The sequence below is a fragment of the Maylandia zebra genome, linkage group LG15 (genome assembly GCF_041146795.1).
Source record: "Maylandia zebra isolate NMK-2024a linkage group LG15, Mzebra_GT3a, whole genome shotgun sequence".
Lineage (NCBI taxonomy): Eukaryota > Metazoa > Chordata > Actinopteri > Cichliformes > Cichlidae > Maylandia > Maylandia zebra.
In genome coordinates this window covers 2,844,041-2,862,824 of record NC_135181.1, presented here as the reverse complement: position 1 = coordinate 2,862,824, position 18,784 = coordinate 2,844,041, and the positions used below count along the sequence as shown (strand labels likewise).

The 18,784-nt window shown below is 41.0% G+C and overlaps 1 long non-coding RNA gene across 1 annotated transcript in view; it reads left to right on the top strand.

Annotated features, from left to right (window-relative positions):
• The first annotated feature begins 5,104 nt into the window (after positions 1–5,104).
• Positions 5,105–18,784, top strand: part of LOC143412760 (uncharacterized) — a 29,028-nt gene continuing 15,348 nt past the window's right edge. The window contains exons 1-2 of the long non-coding RNA XR_013093299.1: positions 5,105–5,266; positions 6,519–6,645. This is a non-coding gene — a long non-coding RNA (uncharacterized LOC143412760). The remainder of the gene's footprint in view (positions 5,267–6,518; positions 6,646–18,784) is intronic.

The window sequence follows — 18,784 nt, the reverse complement described above, 5'->3', positions numbered from 1 at the left end:
TGGAAACTGACTTGGATGAGACATCGCTTCAAACTTCAGTCCATAAAAATAAAACAAAACTCTGTCCTTATTTAAAAAGAAGGATCCTAAAATGTAAACGAGGCAATGTTTTTCATTTTTATGTGTAGAACTTTTTAAACACATATACTTCAGCTGCAGTTCAAAGCAGTGTAGCTAGACGTCTGTAGGAAGTGTAAAATGCTAATACACTTAGTTCCTACAGTAAAATTGCAATGGTGTCAGTCAGCTCAAATCAGTATATTTTGTCTCTTTATTTACCTGTCAGCCAGTACCTTATCCTCTGTTTCAGATAATTCCACATCCAAAGTGAAACTCTCCAGAAACATACAACATATGCATCACTGTTTCTTTTAAAACAGTTTCTTTGGAAAACACATTGTCTGCACAAAAACTGCAGTGTACATTTCTGTTGCAAGAAAGACGGTAATAAAATAGGGAGGTGCTTGGGTGGATGGATAGATAAGAACAATAGTAGACTTCAACACAAGAGAACAAGAGATGTGCTTCTTTTGTAGCTTAACCAAAATTCAAAGTTAAGAAGAAAAGAAAAAGGAGTACAATGTCCTATCTTTAAGTCTGCTGAAGAGGGTTAGTGGTGAGTAGTGGCCTTGAGCTCTTGGTATTAAACTCTCAAGATAATTAATTTGGAAATGTGAGATGCAGGTCATGGGAATATTGTGATTGGAACCAACCCTTGTACCAAAAGTCAGCAAAGTAATCAAATGCATTTGTTTAACTGATCAGTGTGAGCACCTCTGTACAAGCAGAAGTTTGAGCAGTTTGCTGGTCTGCTGTGTGTTAACTCAATCCCACCCTTCCCAGGAGTGCTTTTCCCAGCAAATTCCCTGAAGGACTGTGTGAGAAATGGAAAACAAACAAAAAAACAACATGTCTCAAAAGCCCCTTGTCCATTAGTACCTACTTGGATCGACTCAGTACAGTTCACCATGGCATTCAGGATCCGAGCATATTTTAGAATATGCTCGGATCGCTTGTAACCCTCTACTGGGGCTACAAGCGATCCGAGCATATTCTAAAATATCTTTTCGCCAGACTGCATGTCATCGATTGGCTGGTCAGTAGTGTTAATTGATGAGTCATGAGAGCATTTCATTCACAAAAATTAAAACCACTATTTTTGAAACCCAGCAACGAGGCAAATGGCTACAAAAACAATGGCATGGTCCCCGAGTCTGAAGTTTTACCTGAAGTTCAGTTCACCTGACGCTCGGACCGGCAGCCGCCTCAGGTCTCTGCTCCTCCTGCCACTCCTCGTCCCTCATCCACCTGCTGGCCTCCACCACTTGTTAATTTTACTGAATCTGTGGAAGCTCCGCCATAGCCACCACCAAACAACTGAGTTATTTTTACACACCGGCCAGCATCTGGCCAATCCACCACCTCTCATTGTTTATACAGTTACCAAAAAAAAAAAAAATCATTGGCCCATAGAGCAAATGCCCGGTATGCTCGATGGTCAGTCCAGCTATGGTCGTGCCATCAGTTAACCCTAGGGTTGCCGACCCCTGTTCTAGACTCTAATGTGAAGCCATCTGACTGCTAAAGTATGTCCCACATTGGGCCATGCAACAGGACAATGATCTCAAGCACAGCAGCAAATCTACAACAGAATGGCTGAAAAAAAAAAAGATCAATGTTTTTCAATGGCCCAATCAAAGTCCAGACCTCAACCTATCAATGCCGTGGTGAGAGCAATGCTTAAATGAATGACAGCAAACCTCAAGCAATGTTGAAAAGTAGAGTATGAGAAAAATAAAAATGATGTAAGAGATTGACAAAGTCATTCAGAAAATAATTACTTCAACTTGTTGCTGCTAAAGGATGATTCTACAGGCAACTGAATCATTGGATGTGCAGACTGGATTAATCCTGTGAACTCTCTTTGTCACCTAACTGAACACGTTTCCTTATTTTTAATTTTCCCTCTAGCAAACACACAAGCGTATTTTATTTTTACCTTGGACCTCGAGGTTAAAAGCCTTTTGCCTTCATTGTGCTTGTCCCTTTTGATTTTGCTTTTTGGAAGTTTGCACCTGTGCCTGTCTTGATCAGGTAAACGGTTGTCAAATTCTGTGTGCCTCATCAAATTAGTGAACTTTGATTATAATTAATCTGCCTTGTCTATGATTCATGATTGTACTGGTCTAAATCAGAAGACTGAAAAAGGGGACGGCATTTGGAGTTTTTGGTTTTGTTTGTTTTTGGTTAAAAAAAAAAATTGTATGTTGTATTGTTGGAGAATAACAATTAATGCAAATATAATTTGACACCGGGTGCTATATTTGCTCTGCTTTGATGTTTTACTTTGATGTTTTTGTTTTTTATTCATATTTTTATGCTGTATTTACTGGTTCAGTTTGTAGAGACTGACTTTTTTTTTTTTTTTTTTTTTTTGGACCAGTGTCATAACAATTAACACCAGAAACAAAAGCACAATGTGACAAAAACACTTGTGTCATAAAGATTTGTTTGTTTCTTATAACTTTTTCAGCAGTTGCTATTTGAAATTCTAGGCTCTAGTTGATCAGGTACAGGGCCGTGCAGAGAGGTTTAAAGGGGAGGGTGCTCAAGCCCCTCTAGCCCCCCCCGCACGTGCCTGATCAGGTAACCCTCGTTTATATTTCCAATCCTGTAACAGGTTTGTTAGCATCTTAGCTGCAAATACGGGGAAAGACTATTTCGGTTCCTTTCAGCTGAACTCAACACCTGTCTATTATTTTGCAAGTCACTGTTTCAAATTGCCAAACTTCATCAATATTCCCGACTTCTTCCCTACACCGTTACAATTCTTTCTCTGTGTCTATTTGGGAAGCTCCGCTAGCCAGATTAAGAATTTTTAATTTAACTGTAATTTTAAATGACAGTACTACTGAGGTACCTGCACCGGATAGGCTGAAAATAGGGCAAGATATTGTCGTTATTGTAGCATCTGAAATGGGTACCCTCCCTCTGGCAATATCCATCTTTATCAAAGCCAGTACAGCCCATCTGAATTGCTTCCAAATGGTTACGACCAATGACTGAGGAGAAATGCTCAGTTTTATGGAGGTGATATAGACATTGTAGTAAATGTAATGCCACACTAACACCACGAGTGTGACCTCTACCCATTCTTTTTTTTTTTTTTATTGCTAATGTCTCAAGGATATGGGAGAAGCCTGAACTCAGATAAAAGTCGGCCCTGCAGTTATTGAGTGAGAGCGAGAACATGCCCGAGAGCAAACAAAGGGAGCGCATTTCACTCAAACTCTGTTTTTAATCTCATACAATACAGAGGTGTTTCTGACCCCCGTCCCCCCGAGCCACACCATTACACCGTCAAGAATGTCAAAGAATTGCTGACAAGCCAGACTGCAAAACCACAGAATTTACATCAATATAAAGTACGTATAAAATATTGAGACAATGAAGTAGAGCAGCTGGAAAAAAGTGCTTCATACGTAATAAGACTGTATTAAGTGTGGCTCTAAATGTAGCATTGAACAAGTGTAAATCCCTTCTAACCCTGCAGCTGTATCATATTTGTTCCATGAGTTTTTGAGGCCCAGTTTTCTTTTCTGAAAACCCTGAATTCATTGCACAATACATTTGAAAGCAATAAATTGTGCATAAATGTCACATTTGGCCAAAATGATACAAATTAAAACTCAAATAGACAAAAAGCCTTTTTTTTTTTTTTTTTAATTGTCTGAAAGTTCAATAAACTCCCATTTTTTTAAAATGTGAATTTTCTGGCAATTATTTGACTGAACATGAGCAAATTGGACTATTTTCTTTTTTCTTATAGGAAATCACAGAATCAGTTGTGTAAACTGTTTCTACATGTCAGTCAACAAAACTCAATAAATGTGTGTACTTCTACAAAGGAAAGAAGTCTTTTTGTGGTTCTTGTTCTGAGAAGCACCTGATTTAGGTACATACTGTCAGAAGCTGTGCAAAGTAACTGCTTTCATCAAATCACTTGCACTCTGAGTTGATTCCCTGGAGCTTTCTACTGTACATGTGTTCTCTGTCGCTGACATAGTTTTTTGCTTGTTGCAGACAGAATGCCTTGCCTTGAGTGCTTTTTTTTCTTTCTTCCCCCTTTCTTTAAAACCAACACATGCAAGTCGATGAAAAGACGATCTATATTTGAATGGATTAGTTCTGTTTTGTGACTTCCACATCCACGTACACCTGTGGTCAGTATAAAAGCAGGGACAGCAGCAACCGCCTTTTTCAGACCAGAGTATCAGTGGCCATAGATGTGACATTGATTAAATCAGATAACATGAGAAGGAGGAGCTGGTGTAGAGGTGGGTTGCAAAGCGACCTGCAGATGAACAGCAGGTTAACAGGCTAAAGGAGCTTAAAGAGTGCACTCTATATGAGATTTGCCCCTGGGGTGCATAAAAGGAAATCAGCTGAGGGATTATCTGCTACCCTTCTATGCAGAGCTCGTCTGCCATGAGTGCAGCTGAGCTTGACCTCGTGGCCCGCCTGAACAAAGAAAAGCTGGATTTGTGTGATCCACAAATATATTAACTGATTAAACTGTTTTGATTATGCGGATTTTATGAGAGCTGTCAGTGCCAGCATAAAAACTAATCAGATGTTTTGGCTCAGATTTGATGGGACAAGAACTGTGAAGTGTATCCAGGAGACCTATTTGAACTATCTGCATCCTGTGGAGCATGTAACACTCCAACCAAGGAGGACTAAATATCAGTGAATTTGCAACAGAGCTAATAAGCAACTAAAGCTTCCGTCCATTATAGACTCTCCCACCCTTAAAGGTCAGCACTGTCAAGTTGATTTTCGATGGCTGACAGAACACTATGTGGACACCACAAATTAGTTTTATTTAGAGACAGAATATCAACCAAAGAAAAATAACAACAACAAAAAAAACCCAAACATGTTACATAAAAGTTATAAATTGAGGAAAACCCAGACAGAATTCTGGCCCTTCACAGATTAGCTATTATATTCAATCAGCCAATGACAGATACTCCTGAAATCAACTGTGTATAATGCGCACCTGTGCACAGACAGGCATTCACATTTCTACACAGACAAGCTCTAAGAGCTGGGAAAGAGCGTCAAGACTGTAGACCTGCACAAGGCTGGAATGGACTACAAGACCATCGGCAGCAAACTTGCGTTTGTTCAGAAATGGAAGAAATATAAAATGACCACCAATCACCCTTGGTCTGGAGTACTGTGCAAGATCTTGCTTCATGAGGTAAGAAAGATCATGAGAAAGGTGGCGGTTCAGCTCAAAACTACATAGGAGGAGCTTGTTATTGATCTGATGGCAGCTGGAACAATCAACAGGAAACGTTATGCTTTGGGGCCGTTTTTCTGCTAAGGGTACAGGACAACTTCACCACATTGAGGGACCAGTGGAAGAGGCCATGTACTGTAAAATCTTGGACCAAAAGCTCCTTCTGTCAGCCAAAACACAGAAAATGGGTCATGGTTGGGTCTTCCAGCATGACACTGAGCCAAAACATACCAAAGCAACACAGAAGTGGCTAAAAAAGAAGCACATTAATGTCATGAAGTAGCCTAGTTAGTTTGAGATGCTCATACCTTGAAATCTGTGGAGGGAGCAGAAGCTTTGAGTTAGCAAGCGGCAGCCAAGAAACCTAAAGGATTTAGAGTTTATGCAAAGAGTAGCTTGCAAACCACGCACTAAGCCATGCTTTGCTTGAGGATCAATTACTTTTTTCATTCAGTGACCTGCAATTTGTAACTTTTATGTAATGTATTCTTTCAGAATTTGTGATTGATATTGTCTCTCTCGTTAAAATGAAACTACCATAGAGACTGTTCATTTCTTTGGAAGTGAGCAATCTTATAAATTCTGCTGGGGATGAAGTAATCATTTCTCTCACTGTACATAAAAAATAGCCACAACACAGAAAAATAAATAAATATTGGATAAAATATTGAATAGCAGCTTGATCACATGCTTTGATATACTTTCAGTCATACGCATATCATCTGTTATAGACAGTAGGATCAGTTTTCCCCCTTTGATTTGAGTCTGATTTGAGATTAGTTAGTATCCAACAGTGTATCATCATCACACAGTAATTTATTTCCAACAGGTCTACTGGAGCGCTCACTGGGCAGTGACATCCATCTGCATATCTGCTTGGGTTTGATCTCTTCAGGCAGTGAGAGACAGTCAGGGAAGTGGCAGCTTTCACAGCATGGTGGCTCAGACTCACCATGCTGTGAGAAGGAGGTGCAAGTAGAACCCGTCAATCCCCAAAATCACCCAGCATAACACTTGCATCCAGTGTCAGGTTGCCATTCACAAACTTGCAGAAGTGTATTTTTTACCTCATTTTTACCTCATCATACTTTGATGATTCAAACTAAGCTAATACGAGTTGGTTCAGTCGTGTGTGTGTGTGTGTGTGGGGGGGTTTCTTACTTCTTTAAATGATCCAGACTCCTCCTTTTGTTTTCACTTCATTTTTCAGCCAATTAGCTCTCTCTCTCTCACTTATATTCCGCTGGGATGGTAAGTGACACAGTCCAGTGGAAGCTACGTTACAGAGGCTGTCGACACCATCCAGCAGTCCTGACACATCACTGCCCAACTGACAGGTGAGCTTCTCTCACAGAATGGGAGTAATGAAGACTCAGTTTTTATGCCTGGAATGGCTCCATGGTCTTACATGGTAAAACTGCGTTTTCACATGATAAGTACTAAACTTTTTATTCTCTTCACACTACTCTACTTCTTCTCATGGGTTTGTTTGACATTACTTTGAGTTACTCAGGAGTACCAGTGGTATTTAACTAGATTTTCACAGTCAAATAATAAAAGAATCCAGCAGGTAAGGACAGATGGAAAAGAATTATTTGCACACTATTTATTTAATTCTCGTGGCTTCACCTCACGTATTTAGAGTTGATGAGAGCAGACGAAGGAATACTTGCACAACATTTTATTTTGCAAGACCACATTCAGACATTATACACATCGCAACCTTTAAATGGGGTTTTAGTGCAACATTTTGTTTTAAAAAGCAGCACACTAACAATAAATCTGTGCAAAACAACTTTATTTGTTCATATTTTCTAACACACACACACACACACACACACACACACACACACACACACACACACACACACACACACACACACACAGACAGCTTTGGTTTTGTGCACAGATCTAGGCTTAAATCCAAAAACCCAAACTCAACAACTTGGTGCACACAACTGCACCTTACCCTAACCCCCACCCTGCATACACACACACCACGACAAACAACCTTTTCAAATACACAATCTACTTAGTATGCAAAATATGCACTGCAGTAAAACACTAGGGTTGAGCTAATCAAATTGTAATGATTTTCCCCAGGAAAACTAATTATAAATTCTTCAACTCCACTCATTCAATAACATAGCCATTAAATCATAATAGCAGGGGAAGAGTCTTATTGATATTTTCCTCACATGAGGAGGCAACATGCTCTCTTGTAAGAAATGAAGCTTTGATGCTGGTCTTTGAGGTTTACTTCAAAGAAAGCATACAGGCTAAATGATAGTGGTGCCGAGTTGAAGAGAGCACTCCAACAGGGCAAAAACACTGAAATACTGACGAAAAAACACGCATGTTGTATGTAAACATATGAACGTCCATGTACCATCCATATGAAAACAGCAGTAAAAGCAGGCACTGCAGTACAAATGTAGCACACGAAGCCATAGTGACACAGACATACACACTGCTCTAAAAGTCAGAAAAAAATGAACATTTGGGGAAAATATGTCGTGAAATCTTTTTCCTCATTAATAACATCAAAACCAGTGTGGGAAAGTGGAATTCTATTATTGTCTTTGGAAAACATATAGAAGAAAGCATGACTTCTGTAGTTTATTCTGAATTTTTCTGAATTGTTATAATAGAAGCCAAGAATAAGCACCTGCTTGTTTGCATTGTTTTGCTATACTAACAATAGAATGAATTATTATATTTTTCTTCCTGCCTGGGATCACAACATCAAATGAGAACAAAACAAAGAGTTTTGTCAAGTCAGTCATAGTAGTTGCAAATGAGAATTTGCATAATTCAGGCAGACATCATGTTCATTTATGAGTTACTGTGCTAATAATGTAGTCACAGTACTCAGTAATATTAGTACTTATGTAATATTATATAGGTTCATTATAATGAAAGTAAGAATTGTCAAAGAAGACCTTGTTCACACAAGCCTGGTTGGTCACAAGGGAAAATATTTATTCTACAACCAGTTGAAAAGTGGTCAAAGGAGCTTGACTAGCCTGCAGTTGTTGGAGACTGCAGGCTAGTCAGTCGCAAAGATGGTGCTGCACAAAAAACCTCGCTGCAATAGTTTTTTTTTGGTGTTAGCAGATTCCTGGGGTTGCCTGTAGTTTGCATGAAAGCCACCAAATGCTCGCCATTTAGTCTATGAGATGGACTGAAACTTGACAAAATGCACCTTCCAAGTAAAAGTTGCATTTCAATAGGCACAATTTTAACTTTGAAGGAATAGGTTTGGCTTGCGCTTTTCATAGCTTCACTAGTATTTTGCAAATGTTTGCAGAAAAGTCAGCTGTGGTAGCAGGGTGTGGTTTTTAGCAGGTTTTTCCCTACTGACTGGTGGCTGCCAGATTGTTCCAGAGTGGTCGAGACGCTAACTTAAGATTTAATGAGTCACCTGCCAGTGCTGAAGCTACCTGCAAATTTAAATGTGGGCTAGATCAATGCTTTCAAGGCTGTCAAGGTCCAAAACAATTAGACCAAAACTATTAAGAGGGTGAGAGCGTTAAGCATTACTGTTGTGTCTAATAATATTATATGCACTGTACTGTATGGTGGCATGAGTACAAGTGGACTTTTTTATTGAATATTTTCATAGATTTCTCTGGGTTTAAACAAAGTTCACTAAGTTGGAATGACAACAGAACAATGTTAATGTTTACTTAATGTAGGTTGACTTGAATCCAAGTGTGAAGAAAGATGAAATAATTAGCACAGCTGGCAACAAAGAAGACTCTTCCTTAATGTGATATTTGTCTTTTCAACATTCTTCTTCCATATTAAACTCATAGTGATGCTTGCTTTTAGCTTTATTCGATACATCCATTGTGTTCATATATGATAATTTTTATAACATGAAATGTTTTTTAATGTGACATGATGAAAGAAGACAGTGGGGAAGTGCTTACAACCTGCTGGCGTCTCAGCGATGTGCACTGGGTGCCCTTCTGCATCAGTGCCTTGATGCAGTGGCTATAGCATTTTGCATTTTTAGATGCAGAGCGATAACAGCCTTCTTTTGAAGAGTGAAAAAGTCTGTATAATGAGGTTGGAGAAGGTCACGGGTTCACTGGAGACTGTGGTTCACGTCCTGTTTGTGATCTATGTTTTTTTTTTTTCCCACTTTTTTTCCTTGTTTCAACTCGATTTCTTTCTCTCTTTTTTGTTCTTTTTTTGTATGTTGTTGCACCAAAAATTGTTTCACTAGGTTTAGGGAAAGGGTTGGTTTGACCCTGCATGTTGAAACAAGATGCTTATCCTGTGTGTTTATGTTACTAATTGGGAATGAGAATTCTTTCAACACCTAACCCCTAACCTGTCTCACTATTACCTGGCCCTACTGTGTCAGCACAAATGATCAAGGACACTGTGTGTGTGTAATTTTCTGATGCCAGCGGCTTTGACCAAACAGTAGAATTTAATTCCACGAGAAACAGGCTACACATACAATGCAAATCCTAAAAAAGACTGGCTGGTGGAGTTTCACATTTAATGTGGTCTTTGCAGACATGTCTGATCAGATAGAGTGTTTTAAGTGCAGAGGCATTTGTGCCGTCTGAGTAGGTAACCTGAACCAACAACTTACACTGACACCATTCCCAGTTGGTTTCACACCAAGTCAAACCTCGATCTGTGATTCACAGCACTTCACTACAACACTTTCCCACCTGCTGTGTGACCTAAGTAAGAACATTCTGAGAATGGTGTCATGACTGTGAACAATCAGAGATGTTTTCCCACTACTCCCCACCTGATAACACAAACCGCAATGACCTGTGTGGCAATCAGATTCAAGTCTCCAAATAGTAGTTTCAAGCAGGCCAAAGGAAATATGAATGTGGAAGCTTAAAAGGTGGTTCTGTACACCTTACCCACAGACGTTACACCTAAAAATGAGACGTGCAGTTTAGACTAGTTGCATTCGCAAAAGACTCCAAAACTAATACTGCAGTTGGCAGCAGAATATTATGGCAAGAGCTGAATTCAATAATATTAAAAAAGGCATTAAGAGCATCCAGGGAACTCATTTTACTGAAGCCACTAACGCTAATGCCAAACATATTATTTGAGCACAGTACACACACACACACACACAAACACATTAAACAAGCTTTGTCGAATGTGGTAGTTATTTATCTAAGGATCTAGCCACAGTACACATTTTTATGCCAAACACAAACTGCACAATCCGTCTAGTGATTCCCTGAACCACTAGACTGTCAGATGAGTGTCAGGTGCGACTCTTAGCAAAACAATGACACTTAATACCAGCATATAAACGGCAGGTTCCTTGTGTAGTGACGCACAGGGAGATACCGCACAAATTATAGCAGTGGCACTTTAATAATTCCCGCAGCAAACATCTATTACGTGAATGTGTGTTTTAAATTCAAGGACAAGAGGGAAATGTAGAAGAACCCGCTCTCTTTTTTTCTGTTTTCTGATCAATTATCGTGCATGTGTCAACCAAACAGCCAATAATTGTGCCAGTCTCAGACTGTCATCTCTAATCACTCATTGCTTACTTCCTCGTCAGTTTTGCGTTTCCAAGCTGTTTTTACCCCAAATGAGCAAATCAGTGCACATAATATTAATCTTGGCAAAAATATTTAAACTGGTCTGAGGAAGCTGACGATGGTAAAACGCATGTTTCTTAGAGGTTTACATCTGTTTTCATTCCTCTTTGGTCTGGTTTGTAGTTCCACTTCACTCAATCCTCTGTACGTGTGTGTGTGTGTGTGTGTGTGTGTGTGTGTGTGTGTGTGTGTGTGTGTGTGTGTGTGTGTGTGTGTGTGTGGGTGTGTGAGAGAGAGCGAGTGAGTGAGAGAGCCAGTGTATGCATTTATTAATATTGCTGCAGCCTGTAAGTCGCTTACTCACAAATGTAATTTTTGAGCGCTTGATTTCAGATCTTCACATTTGGCTGTTTGTGCAGTTCGACAATCTGTGCTCCCTTCGGCCTAATTTGCACCTCACACTCTCAAGGCTTCTTGCCACTCACCTGCTTTTTCACACATTTTTCTTTGGCCCTGTGAACCTGTTAAGTCTGTTGCTGGAACTGGTGCGTGACTCTGCCACGATCTAACGCCAAAGGGACAGATATGAAAAAGTGGGGGAAAGCAGTGGAATAAATACAGCATAGCGTTTGAGTGTTGCAGGCAAGCTTATAGTGCATGGTTGTACTCATGGTGCCTGCACTGTCACTGTATAAGCTCTGACACATGGTAGCTGGACCGTGTTAAGCAAAGGCAAAAAAAAAAGAAGAAAAAGAAAATCAATCTTGTAATCCACTACTTGATTGCATGAATACAGAATTGGAAGTTGAGGCTCCTGTGCCATCTGTATGGTGGTGCACTAAGAAAATAATCTATTTAATTTCCCTGGTGGCCGCAGGTGCTATCATTTATCTCATCCAGAGAGACTTCTAAAGTAGATAAATGCACTTCTTAGAATGAGATAAATCTACCTTACCATATGTGCCCCGCTGTGCTGCCTTATGGGAAAGGGGGGGGGGGTTGTGTTCCCTCAGCCATTTAATACTCAAGACGCCAAATCTTGGCCAGACGAAATTCATTTCGATCAGTTTCAGTGGGAAACTGTTGCACGGCGATCTGTAACTGCAATTTAATACCACCACAAGAAATAAATGAGAAAGCAAAGTGGAAAAGTCTGCGCTTAAATGGGGTATTTTTGAAAGAACATCACATCATGTTAAAAGATTTGCAGCCATATCAGTTCTTGAGGGCTAATGAGCATATATGTAGTCTATCTGCATGATCCGAATGAGGCGCTGGACAGCTAACATAGCCTGACAACCCTCTGCATGTGTGCTCGTGCATATACGCGGTACGTTTGATCCAGCCGCACAGAGATAGAGTCGTGATTCTGTCCTACGCTGTGCACACACCCCCTGGTGTTTTTGAGTTGACATTTTAATTCCTACTTGCGTGACTGTGCTAAAGACTCTCTGCCCCTCCTTTAACGTCACTAATGTTCTCTGTCTTTGTCTCCTCCTATTATTCCTCCCTGTGCAGAACTTTCCTTCTTTACTTGTCCTTTGTTTCCTTTTCTGCAGGGCTGTCAACACTCCTCACCCTAAAATCTTCTTTCCTCCTCCTCCTCCCTGAGGACTTGCATCTTGCCTATCACTAACATTTACTGGCAATACAATGTACCTGCACTTGAATCTTTTGACCCCTCACCCTTTGGGACTATGAAGTGCTCTATAACCACTCCAGATCCTCATTGGTCACAGATGCTCATGACAGTTTTAGCTTATATTCTGTAGCTGAATATGAGCCTATGCATAATTCATAGAGTCAAGTCCTATGGCCTTGAGTGATGCTGCTGAGAAAGTTAAGTGTAGAAAGCACCCAACCATGGGGGGAGGTCTGTGTGCAGCTGCCAGCGCAACAGTTTGCGCGTCATAATATTTGATCTTGGAGCTAATTGAACTTGACATGCATTGGGGAAAAGTGCATCATGGTGTGTAGTAAAGAGAAGTAGGACTGCTCTGGGTTTGAGCTTGTTCCTGAAATAAAAAATGCATTATTTTTTTAAAGGGAAAATCTGGCTGCTCCAAGGGATTTCTAATGGGTCTGGTGTGTGAGTAAGTAAAGGTGGGCTTGCCTGTCGCATTCAAGTATGAACCTTCTCTCTGTTTTTAATGTGGTGTTTTGTTTTGTTTTTATTCCTGCTGTAATACATTTCTATGTCTGCATACCTCACCCATACAACCCACTGTTTGACGGAGCAACAAATTTGCAGCAGAAGGCAAACAAAGGGAAGAGAAACAAATCACGTGGAGCTAAAGGGGTGCAGTGGTTAAATCAGGAGTCGGTACATGAGCTCCGGCATTGGATGTTGGGGTTTTTTTTCTCCCAAGCCAGTGGGCAGAAAGAGTGGGGTGAGAAGGGGAAGAAATTATTAAAATGTGCCACAGCCACAAAGTGCTCTTGGAGTAATTAAGTCGACAGCAGCTTGGCTTGCTGCTCCATTTTGAGTGTGTAATGTTTTTCAACAATGACAGAGCACGGAAGAAAACTGGCCTGTCGTCACGCTCTCTCTCCCAGCTAATCCTTTTACTGCTGACCACTCTGACGGGGTGTGAGTCCAGCCCTACTGCCTGCCTGCCTGCCTGCCACTTTTCTGGGGAAAGAGAAAAAATAAGGGCGGATGGGGGAGGAGGGATGAGAAAAAGCAGCCTGTTTGTTTTCCAATGTAATGTTTCACTTTGTGTGTGTGCGTGTGTGCGTGCGTGTGTGCGTGTGTGTGTGTGTGTGTGTGTGTGCATGTGCATGTGTGTGTGTGCGTGCATGTGTGTGTGTGCGTGTGTGTGTGCATGTGCGCGTGTGTGTGTGCATGTGCATATGTGTGTGTGCGTGTGTGCGAGTGTATATGTGTGTGTGTGTGTGTGCGAGTGTATGTGTGTGTGTGTGCGTGTGTGTGTGTGTGCGTGTGTGTGTGTGTGTGCATGTGCATATGTGTGTGTGCGTGTGTGCATGTGCATATGTGTGTGTGCGTGTGTGCGAGTGTGTGTGTGTGTGTGTGTGTGTGTGTGTGTGTGTGTGTGTGTGTGTGTGTGCGTGCGTGGGTTAATGTAATGTTTAATTTCATTTTGAATGTGTGAGATTTCCATTGCTTGCCTGTGGGGTTACGTGCCAGCAAAGATGTTGGTGCATATCTTGGGTAAATGTTTATTCGGTCCACAGTGAATACACTCCAGCCCCTTGTTACTTACAGAGAGGGTTTTTAGCATCATCTCAGGCTCCGAGCCCATCCACTCTACTCTGGCCACAATGGCTAATCCTGACATAGGCAGCGGCGGCAAGCAATCAGCACTCGCGGCCCAGAACATAATGGAAGTCTGCCTGTCTGGCTAGATGTCTGTGTGGATGACTGGCAGGCCAACCCCCTCGTCTGGATGCTTGCCTTTCGTACCTCTGTGGCTGTGCTGATGGCTGAGTAGACAGTGTGTTAGACAATGTAAAGTTATTCTGTCAATAAATAAGAAGTCGAGCGCATCCCAGAATTGAAGTAATCAGCTAATTACAGAAAAATGTAAGAAATGCTTTGGCATCTCTCAGATGGTTTGAAACACTATCTAATGAATACAGAGGGAGATTTAGTACGCAGCATTTCCATATGTATGTCTTTCTTTCTGCCTTGCTGCATTTTTTTGAGTTTCCGCAGGGCTGATGTGCTGAGCTAAGACAACTGGTCAGTCCAGTATTCCTAGTTCAGCATCTCTCAGGGATAATTCATGCTTATAATCTTTGAACGGTTAGGCGAAAAAAGAAAAAAAAAAGTAGTTACACATTTCAACAACATGGTCGGTTTATTCTCCTGTATCACAAAGCACTGATTTTCAGCATGCTAGCATCGTTGAAAGGATATCAAAGTCAGTAAATCCATCAGACTGAAATATCTCAGCAGCTGCTTAATGGATTGTCATGAAATCTGTTACATATGACAGCAGTAGTAGTAGCAGAGTAAGAGCCAAGTACTGATAATCAAATATACTTGATTAAAAGATCATCAGCAAGTGTGAGCACCGCTATAAAACCAAGGTTTGGCAGTTTGCTGGTCTTTAGGATTTAGGTGTGTGTTAGCATAAAAGCAAAAAGCTCTTTAGGAAGCACTTGTTGCTGCCTATCTGTCTGGAAAGGCCTATAAAGCCATTTCCAAACGATCTGAAGTCCATCATTCTACAGTGAGAAATATTATAATACACAGTGCAACAAAACCCGGCATATGAGCGCAAACACCTCATACCAGCTGTGAAGCACGGTGGTGGAGGGCTGAGCTTTTGGGCTTGCTTGAGCACTTTGCAGCAATTGAGTCGACCATGAATACCAAAGTATTCTTGAGGTGGATGTATCTGACAGCTAAAACTTGACCTGAAATTGAGATGTGGAGCAGGGCAACGCACAGCAGCAAATCTCTAACAGAATAGCTGAAAAAGAAAAGAATCAAGGTGCTGTCAGTCCAGACCTCAACCTGATTGAAATGCTCTGCTGGGACCTTATTGGAGCTTTATTGGCTTTTATAACTGAAGTAACTTTGTAAAGAAGAGTGGTCCAAAATTCCTCCACAATGATGTGAGAGACTGATAAAATCAAAAACAATACAATTACTTGAAGTTATTGCTGCTACAGGTGGTACAAGCTACCGATTAATGAGGTGTAATCACTTTTTCACACACTGCTCCTGTATTTTTATTAAATAAATACGATTTAAACTATGCTGTGATGATCTACGTTGTGAGGGAAGCAGTCAAAAAGCAGGGATGCCCAGACTTACCCTTTCCCAGAGTCTCCTCCCTTCAGTGTTTAGGAGTAGGGGCTCTAGTCGGAGCCCTTCTCACATTACATGAAAAGCTCATTTCTGCCATTTGCTCACACTGTCTTATCTTTTGATCACCACCCAATTTGCAGCCATAGGAATGTAAAATGACCAGCAAATCACTTAGAGCTGCTAATTCTCACTGCCCTGGTGCACATTGGAGAGCATCACTCAACTAAGGCATTAAAATGTCTCCTAAAATAAAGCGGTTTTGAGATTAGATTGCAACGCTCATTTCAGCACACATAAAATGAATAAGTGCTGAATTTTATTCAGGTGCTTCAGCTCCAAGGCCCTCACAGTTATGCAAAAACATGCAAGACCAAGGCCCGTTGTTCACAGTCAGTGTGTAGAAAGGCAAATTTTATGTCTCCAAGCCAAATGCATTCTCCATGTGTACCAAACCCTCGTATGGCTCTTTTTACTTCAAACACAAGCTCCTGAGTAATATTGCCTTTAACTTGTTGTGTTTTGCTTTAAAACACTGTAAAAGACATTTTTACCAGAAAGCTGAGCTGAATTATAGTAGATGTGTTTTTCCTGCAGTACCTTTCAAATATTGGATCACAGCAAATAGTCGTTAATGGGAGGAAATAGGTCTCTCCCTAGGGCTTGTTGCACTGAAGCAGCCCCAGTGCCTCAGACCTCTCTCTCTCACACTCTTATTCACCCACTCTCATTTTCCTGTTTTGTCTCTCTCTATTATGATGCACTTTGATGCTTAGACTCCACTGCTGTTTGTGAGAATGCACCATTGTGCACGCTGAAGCTTTCCCATAATGAGGCCAGAGGTTGTCAAGGGGAGGGCCAGGGGGGATAAATGGAAAGATGTGAGAGAGTCCGGAAGAGGTGGATAAAAGGGAAGAGAGGCAGATGAACTGGCAAAAGAGCAAGAGCTGTGAGTGTTTATCGGGGAGCGGTTAAGAGCTCTGCTGCGTGCCCAAGGTCTGCTGTCACAGCTTGAGAGAGCCCAGCCAATAGGCACTGCGGTTGCACAAACTTAGAGTTCAAGGGTCACCAAATCCTATTTAACCTTTCCATCTAAAAAGTGACATATTATTTAAGGCTCGCATCGCATCACCTGAGACGTCTCCATTCTCAGGGATTTAAGATGACTGTGTAGCTTCAAGGGTGAGGCCACAAAACAACACAGCGGTACACTCGGCTTCTTTGCAGAGCCACAAACAAAGATAAAGTCCTTTCATGCCAAAGATCTCTATTCCTGTCTTTCGTCGCTCAGAGCTGTGTGAAAAAGATACTGTGCATAATCCAGTCGCATCCGTATGCAGCCAGTTTCAGAGCGATAGAGCGGGAGTAAACAGGATTCCCTCCGGCTGTTGCTTTCACCTGCTGGACGTGGACTGTAAAAGAAAAACAAGGCCACATTCACAGAGCTAAAGGCTTTTCATGCAAAGGACCGGCTTACAGTTGAAAAACTTACAGAGGGATGAATTAAATATGACTGGATGAATACCACATGACTGTTTGTGCAAAGGATCCAAAATATTTATGAAGGAGAAAAACAACAATCGTCACACTTTTTGGTGATTTGTTTCTATTTTTTTTAAGAAATAGAAACGAGTTTGACATGGATGGAGCTCACTTGTTGTTGCCCCATCCGTGCATGTGAAGTCTTTTTTACAAAGGCCATTGAAAGCTCATCGTTTGTTCATTTTATTTATTTTTTAATTTGTGGATTTGTTTTTAAAAATTAATCTGCAGTTATTAGATTTTCATGCTGGCTTCACAAAAATATTTCATTCTTGTCACATCTATTCTTCCTGTCATGCTGGCTTTAATTATGGATTTAGATATAAATGTACACATATAACACACACACACACACACACACACACACACACACACACACACACACACGTTTACCCCTTTTCCAACTTGTTTTTTCATTTATTTGCACTTTAGCAAGCTTCTGCCTTTCCTCCAGCTGACCATCTCTCCTGTATACCAATCTCTAACTACACGCCATCAACAGCACCCAGAGGGCTTCTACATGCAATATTGAAGATTTCCATTAGAGCTGAATTGTTTGTGGGGTGGGGGGTGGGGACCTTCAAGAGTGTTTTGTGCATCAGGAAACGGACATGAAGCTTCAGCATCCTCACAGAAAGGAGAGATGTGTAGTACGGGAAGAGGAGGAAATAGGGAAAACCTCAAGGGTTTGATAAAGGAAACAAAGCAAAAAGATCAAAATTAAATAAAACAGAATGCAGTGTAACAGTACATAAAATATCAGCATGCGTTGCTCCCATTTCACTTTTATTCTCAGGTTTAAAGTGAGTTTTCTACCCGTGAGAGTGACGGTGAGGGAAAATCCAGCACAGCGGGGAACGAAACTCATCCTTTGTTTATTTGAATGGCATAAAAAGATTCAAATACACAGAAATATACTTGAACATATTGTATACTACTTAGTACAACTACCTGGTGATATATCTCTGGGGAAGAAAGGTGATTTAAGTAACTTTGAACGTTGCATGGTTGTTGGTACCAGAAACTGTTGATGTGCTGGGTGAAAATGTCTTATAGATGCGGATGAGGAGGATGGCCTGATTGCTTTGATCTGACAGAAACAAAGAGAAGCTCAAATACTTCAAAGAACTATTAAGTTAGAACCAAGGTATGCAGAAGAGCATCTTTGAATGCACAACACATTGAATCTTGAAGTAGCTACAACAGCAGAAGACCACACCATGGCATGATCTTAAATGAGGCGAGAATAGGTGAAGAATCCACCAGACTGTCTGTGGACAGAGCCCACAGCAGCACCAGCCCAATACTCCACCTGAGAGTACAGAGAGAGGATGAGAGCAATAGAGGGCAAGAAAATCAGGCCTGCCTGGACCATGTCAGGTTCAATCTGGTAATAGCAAGGTGTGTCTAATGAAGTGGCTAGTGATTGTCTACGTTCAGCAAACACTGACCATTTTCATATCCAGTATCCACGTGGCACACAAATTACAGTCAATCAATTACAGATACTCCTGATCTCAACTCATTATGCATTTAAAGCACACCTGTCCAGCTTCTCCACCACTGTGGGCAAGACCAAAGAGCTGTCAAAGGACAGACCTCCACAAGGCTGGA